The following is a 7,966-nucleotide window of genomic DNA, read 5'->3' on the forward strand; positions in this document are numbered from 1 at the left end:
CTCCCCCCTTTTTTTTTGTCCCTTCCTTTTTTCCTTTTTCTTTTTTCCTTTCGGTTTGTGTGTTTGTTGGATTTGTCTGTGCATTTGTGTGCTTTTGGTCCCTGTGTGTTTGTCTGTCTGTTTTCTTTCCCAGGGCTACCTCAAGAAACAAGCCAAAGTACACATGGTAGAGAGTCCCAAATACCACTACAAGTAGTGAAATAAACTAACCAAAATCTCAACAAGAGAGACCAAGAGACACCATTCAAAGAACACTTCCTGAATGGACAAGACCTGGGCAGTCAAAGAGCCTTCTTTAATACAGCAGTATTTCCAGGTGCGGAGTGCATAACAAGCTTTTGAAACTAACAAAAGATAGAAAGCTAACCAAAATTATGAAATGGAAGAATTCTCCTCCAAAGAAATTCCAGGAAGAACTGACGGCTAAAGAACTGCTCAAAACAGATATAAGCGAAGATGGTGGAGAAGTAGGAAGCAGCGTACATTTCGCCTGCTCCCATCTCTCAAACAGAGAAGGCCTGAAGTCGTAGGACACTGAGCCACAGGAATTTGGGAAGAGAAAGAGACAGAGTACACTGGGAAGGAAACCTCATAAGTGCGTGAGTGCGAACTGGGGAAGATAAAAGCGGGATGGGACCCGGAGACACGGAGGGAGATGGGGAACCCGGCTCGTGTGCAGCTGCGGCGAGTGGTGGCAAGCTGCGGCGACTCCAGGGGAAAGGAAAGAAAAGCTGAGATTGCTCATAGAACCATCCCTGGAGAAGAGAAAAAACCTCAGCTTGGAAAGACAGTGTTTTTTAGCTCTGGTTGGATGACTTTAAACTAGCTGCCCTGGTCCCAGAAGGCGCCAGGAAAAACTGAACTGCCATGCGCCTGGCACCACCCATGGCGGTGGCTGCCCCGTGAACCGTCAGCAACGCCTGCGGAGGCGGTCCCGGCGCCGGGTGAAGCGGCAGCGGCGCGTGTCATCGGCCCACTGAAGCGGCAGCAGCTGTGACCCGGTGACGGGGTGCCGGCGCCCGGTAAAGTCACAGCGGTGTGTTGCAGCGTCGTGGATTCTACAGACCTGAAGTTGCTACTTCCCCGCACTCGGGTTGTATCCCTGCTTGACCCTGGAGGATATGAGGCTGCGACACTTCCCCCACCCCCCATTCAACCCTCAGGCACCAGGGAAGCAGCAACCTGCGGGACTGTTGAGGGCGGTATAACAAAGCCCGTGGCCTGGGACCTGGAAACAGGTGAGGTGTGGGGCATAGAACTCAGCCCACCTTGGCTACATCCTCAGCACAGGGAGATCAGACTGAAGAAGTGATTTCAACGCTAGGTTGAGAAGGGACTGGGGCGACGCCATTCTTCTCCCCACAACCACCAAGGAGGGGCCTCAGGGAGGCCAGCAGACAAGGTGGAGACAAGACCTGCCTACACAAAGCACGCCCATCCCCTCCAGATAGCTGTTTTGTTGTTGCTGTTGCTGTTTTTACCTGAGACTGAGTTTGCGTGTTTATTGGTTTTGTCTGCATTTGTGTACCTGTGTTCCCTCTGTGGTTGTCTGTCTCCTTTTTCCAGGGCAGCCTCAAGATACGAGCCAAACTACACATGGTGGAGAGTCCCAAATACCACTACCAGTAGGGAAACAAATAACCAAACGCTCAACAAGAGAAACCAAGAGTCACCGTCCAAAGAACACTTCCTGAACGGACAGGCCTTGAACAGTCAAAAGAGCCCTCTCTAATACAGCAGAACTCGCAGGGGCCATGTGTACAACAAGCTTTTAAAATTAACAAGAGATAGAAAGCTAACCAAAATGATGAAACAGAAGAGCTCTCCTCCAAAGAAACTCCAGGAAGAAATGACAGCTAGAGAACTGTGCAAAACAGATATAAGCAACATAACTGAACAAGAATTTAGAACACTAATCATAAAATTAATCGCCGGGCTTGAAAAAAGCATGGAGGACACCAGAGAAACTATGGCTACAAACAATATGGAGCTTAAAAATAATTATGGTGAATTAAAAAATGGGATAAATGAGATACATAATAAACTGGAGGCGTCCAATGCACGGATTGAAGAGGCGGATGGAGATAAGTGATTTAGAAGACACTATTATAGAAAAAGAAGAAACTGAGAAAAAGAGAGATAAACTGATCTAAGAACATGAAAGAAGAGTTTGAGAGCTCAGCGATACAGTCAAACGGAACAATATCCGTATCATAGGAATCTAAGAAGAGGAAGAGAGAGGGAAAGGCACTGAAGGAGTCCTGGAACAAATTATAGCAGAGAACTTCCCAATGTGGGGAAGGAAACACGTTGAAATCCAACAGGCACAGAGAACTCCCCTTAGACAGAACTTGAATCATTCTTCGGCACGGCATATCATAGTAAAAATGGCAAAATATAAGGACAAAGAGAATTTTGAAAGCATCTAGGGAGAAAAGGGCCCTAACATACAAAGGGAAACCTATCAGAGTGGTGATAGACTTATCTACTGAAACTTGGCAGGCTAGAAAGGAATGGTAGGAGATCTTCAATGTGATGAGCAGAAAAAATATGCAGCCAAGGATACTCTATCCAGGAAGCCTGTCATTCAGAATAGAAGGAGAGATAAAAGTCTTTCCAAATAAACAAAAATTGAAAGAATTTGTCACCACTAAACCAGCCCTACAAGAAATCCTGAGGGGGACTCTCTGAGTGAAGTATTGCAAGGAATTCAAGATACCAGAGACACCACCAAAAGCATGAGTTCCACAAAGGACACAATGACTCTAAACCCACATATTTCAATAATAACACTGAATGTAAATGGGCTGAATGCTCCAATCAAAAGACATAGGNAAGAGTATCCAATGGAAAAAAGACAGCCTGTCTAACAGATGGTGTTGGGAGAACTGGACAGCAACATGCAGAAGAATGAAACTAGATCATTTTCTCACACCATACACCAAAATAAACTCAAAATGGATAAAGGACCTGAATGTGAGACAGGAAACCATCAAAACCCTAGAGGAGAAAGCAGGAAACAACCTCCTTGACCTCCACCACAGCAAATTCTTAATTGACACATCCCAAAAGCAAAAGAATCAAGAACAAAAATAAACTATTGGGACCTCACCAAGATTAAATCTTCTGCAAGTCAAAAGGGACAATCCATAAAACTAATAGACAACCAACGGAATGGGAAAAGATAGTTGCAAATGACATATCAGATAAAGGGTTAATATCCAAAATCTATAAGGAACTCACCAAACTCCACACCCGAAAAACAAACAACCCAGTGAAGAAATCGGCAGAAGACACGAACAAACACTTCTCCAAAGAGGACATCCAGATGGCCAACAGACACATGAAACGATGGTCAACATCCCTCCTCATCAGGGAAATACAAATCAAAACCACACTAAGATACCACCTCACACCAGTCAGAGTGGCTAAAATGAACACATCAGGAGACTCTAGATGCTGGCGAGGATGTGGAGAAACAGGCACCCTCCTGCACCGTTGGTGGGAATGTAAACTGGTGCAGTCCCTCTGGAGAACAGTGTGGAGGTTCCTCAAAAAATTAACAATAGAACTCACCTATGACCCAGCAGTAGCACTGCTAGGAGTTTACCCAAGGGATACAGGAGTGCTGATGCAATGGGGCACATGTACCCCAATGTTCATAGCAGCACTCTCAACAATAGCCAAAATATGGAAAGAGCCTAAGTGTCCATCAACGGACGAATGGATCAGGAAGATATGGTTTATGTATACAATGGAATACTCCATGGCAATGAGAAAGAATGAAATCTGGCCATGTGTAGCAACATGGATGGAACTAGACGGTGTGATGGTGAGCGAAATAAGTCAAGGAGAGAAGGACAGATACCATATGTTTGCACGTATACATGGATTAGGAGGAACTTAATGGAGGACCATGGGGGAGAAGGGAAAAATGGTTGGGGAGAGGGAGGGAGGCAATCCATGAGAGACTCTTGAATACTAAGAACAAACTGAGGGCTGATGGAGGTGGTGGAGAGGGGAAGGGGGTGATGGGCATGGAGGAGAGCACTTGTTGGGATGAGCACTGGGTGTTATATGGAAACCAACTTGACAATAAACTATTAAAAAAAGAATCAGTATCATAGGGTTCCCAGAAGATAAAGAGAGAGAAAAGGGGGTAGAAGGGTTAAATGAGCATATCATAGCAGAAAACTTTCCTAACCTGGGGAAAGACACAGGACATCAAACTCCAGGAAGCACAGAGGACTCCCATTAGATTCAACAAAAACCGACCATAACAAGGCATATCATAGTCAGATTCACAAAATACTCAGGTGAGGAAAGAATCATGAAAGCATCAAGGGAAAAAAAATCCTTAATCTACAAGGGAAGACTGATCAGCTTTGGAGCAGATCCATCCACAGAAACTTGGCAGGCCAGAAAGGAGTTGCAGGATATTTTCAATGTGGTGAATCAGAAAAATAGGCAGTCAAGAATTCTTTTTCCAGCAAGGCTGACATTCAAAATAGAAGTAGAGATTGAAAGTTTCCCAGACAAACAAAAAATTAAAGAAGTTGGTGACCACTAAGTCAGCCCCACAAGAAATTTTAAGGGGGACTCTCTGCGGGGAGAAAAGAGGAAAAATACATACATACATACATACCAAAATTAACAAAGACTAGAAAGGACCCGAGACACCACCTGAAACTCCAACTTTACAAGCAACATAATGGCAATAAATTCATATCTTTCAGTACTCATTCTAAATGTTAATGGACTAAATGCTAAATCAAAAGACATAGGGTAACAGAATGGATAAGAAAACAAGATCCATCTATATGCTGTTTACAAAAGTTCCACTATAGACTGAAAGACACCTTCAGATTGAAAGTAAGTGGATGGAGAACCGACTACCATGCTAATTGTCAACAAAAGAAAGCCGGAGTAGCCATAATTATATCAGACAATCTAGACTTTAAAATTAAGACTGTAACAAGGAATGAAGAAGTGCATTAGATGATAATTAAGGGGTGTATCCACCAAGAAGACCTGACAATTGTAAACATTTATGCTCCAAATGTGAAGGAACCCAAAGATATAAATCAGTTAATCACAAACATAAAGAAACTAATTGATAATAATACCATAATAGTAGGGGATTTCAACACCCCACTTGCAGCAATGGACAGATCATCTAATCAGAAAATCAACAAGGAAACAATGGCTTCTATTGACACTCTGGACCAGATGGACTTAACACATATATTCAGAACACTTTATACTAAAGCAGCAGAATATACAGTCTTCTCCAGTGCACATGGAACGTTCTTCAGAATAGACCACATACTGAGACACAAATCAGCCCTCAACAAGTACACAAAGATCGAGATCATATCATGGGTATTTTCAGACCACAACATTATGAAACTCAAAATCAACCACAAGAAAAAATTTGGAAAAGTAACAAATACTTGGAGACTAAAGAACATCCTAGTAAAGAATGAATGGACTAACCAAGAAGTTAAGGAGGAAATTAAACAGTACATTGAAGCAAATGAAAATGATAACACCACAGCCCAAAACCTCTGGGATGCAGCAAAAGCGGTCATAAGAAGAAAGTATATAGCAATCCAGACCTTCCTAAAGAAGGAAGAAAGGTCTCAGATACACAACCTAACCTTAGACCTTAAAGAGCTGGAAAAAGAACAGCAGGTAGAACTCCAAACCAGCAGAAGACAGGAAATAATAAAGATTAGAGCAGAAATCAATGCTATCAAAACAAAACAAACAAACAAAGTAGAACAAATCAATGAAATCAGAAGCTGCTTCTTTGAAAGAACAAAATTGATAAACCGCTAGCCAGTTTGATCAAAAAGAAAAAGAACCCAAGCAAATAAAATCAAGTATGAAAGAGAAGAGATCACAAACAACACAGCAGAAATAAAAAGAATAATAAGAGAATATGATGAGCAATTATACACCAATAAAATGGGCAATCTGGAAGCAATGGACAAATTCCTAGACACATAGAAACCGCTAAAACTGAAATAGGAAGAAATAGAATATTTGAACAGACCCATAACTAGTAAAGAAATCGAATTAGTAATAAAAAAAAATCTCCCCAAAAAACAAGGGTCCAGAGCCAGATGGCTTTCCCTGGGAATTCTACCAAACATTTCAGGAAGAATTAACACCTATTCTCTTGAAGCTTTTCCAAAAAAGAGGACTGGAAGGAAAACTTCTAAACTCTTTCTATGAAGCCAGCATTACCTTGATTCCAAAACCAGACAAGAACCGCTCCTAAAAAGGAGAACTATAGAACAATTTTCCTGATGAACATGGATGCAAAGACCCTCAAAAAGATACTAGCCAACTGGATCCAACAATACATTAAAGAAATTACTCACCGCAACCTAGTGGGTTTTATACCTGGGATGCAGGACTGGTTCAGTATCCGCAAAACAATCAAAGTGATACATCCCATCAATAAAACAAAGGACAAGAACCACATGATCCTCTCAATAGATGTAGAGAAAGCACTGGACAAAATACAGCATCCTTTCTTGTAAAAACCCTCAAGAAAGTAGGGACAGAAGGATCATACTTCGAGATACTAAAACCTATATGAAAGACCCAATGGTAATATCATCCCCTGGGGAAAAACTTAGAGCTTTCCCTCTCAGGTCGGACAAGGCAGGGATGTCCACTCCCGCCACTGTTATTCGACATAGTATTGGAAGTCTTAGCCTCAACAATCAGACAACACAAAGAAATTAAAGGCATCCAAATCGGCCAGGAGGAGGTCAAACTGTCACTCAGCAGATGACATGATACTGTATATGGAAAGCCCAAAAGATCCACCAAAAAACTGTTAGAACTAATCCATGAATTCAGCAAACTGGCAGGATATAAAAGCAATGCATGGAAATTGGTTGCATTCCTATAAACCAATAACAAAGCAACGTAAAGAGAAATCAAGGAATTGATCCCATTTACAATTGCAGCAAAACCCATAAAATACCTAGGAATAAATCTAACTAAAGACGTGAAAAACCTATATTGAATATATAGAAGCTTATGAAAGAAATTGAAGAAGACCCAAAAAATGGAAAAATATTCCATGCTCCTGGATAGGAAGAACAAATATTGTTAAAATGTCAATAGGACACAAAGCAATCTATGTATTCAATGCAATCCCTATCAAAACAACACCAGCATTCTTCACAGAGCTAGGACAAACAATCCTAAAACGTGTATGGAACCTGAAAAGACCCTGAATAGCCAAAGCATTCTTGAAAAAGAAAACTAAAGCAGGAGGCATCACAATCCTCCTGAGGAAAGAAAGGGCAACTTTCACTCTTCACGGATGACATGATATTCTATGTAGAAAACCCAAAAGACTCCACCAAAAAAATTGCTAAAACAGATACATGAATTTATCAAAGTTGTAAGATCAACACACAGAAATCATTTGCATCACTATACACCAGTAATGAAACAGCAGCAGATGAAATCGAGAAATCGTTTCCAGACCTCAAATGTCCATTGACGAATGGATAGATAAAGTGCTGTATATACATATATATATATATATATATGTATAATATGGAGTAATAATATGGAGTATTACTCAGCAATCAAAAAGAATGAAATCTTGCTATCTGCAACTATGTGGATGGAACTAGAGGGTATCATGCTCAGTAAAATCAGCCAGTCAGAGATAGGCAAACATATGACTTCACTCATAGGAGGAATTTATGATACTAAACAGATGAACATAAGGGAAGGGAAGCAAAATTAATATAAAAACGAGGAGAACAAAACATGAGAGACTCAAAAATACTGAGAACAAACCGAGGGTTGCTGGAGGGGCTGGTTGTGGGGCATAGGCTAAATGGTTAATGGGCATTAGGTAGGACACTTGTTGGGATGAACACTAGGTTTACACATAGCAGATAAATCACTGCAATCTACTCCTGAAATC

At 41.4% G+C, this 7,966-nt stretch overlaps 1 pseudogene; it reads left to right on the forward strand.

Moving 5' to 3' along the window:
- The window catches only part of LOC144233697 (uncharacterized), a 10,547-nt pseudogene extending 9,567 nt beyond the window's left edge, over positions 1 to 980 (forward strand).
- The last annotated feature ends 6,986 nt before the right edge of the window (positions 981 to 7,966 follow it).

The sequence above is a fragment of the Crocuta crocuta genome, unplaced genomic scaffold (genome assembly GCF_008692635.1).
Source record: "Crocuta crocuta isolate KB4526 unplaced genomic scaffold, BGI_CrCroc_1.0 scaffold434, whole genome shotgun sequence".
NCBI classification, from domain to species: Eukaryota; Metazoa; Chordata; class Mammalia; order Carnivora; family Hyaenidae; genus Crocuta; species Crocuta crocuta.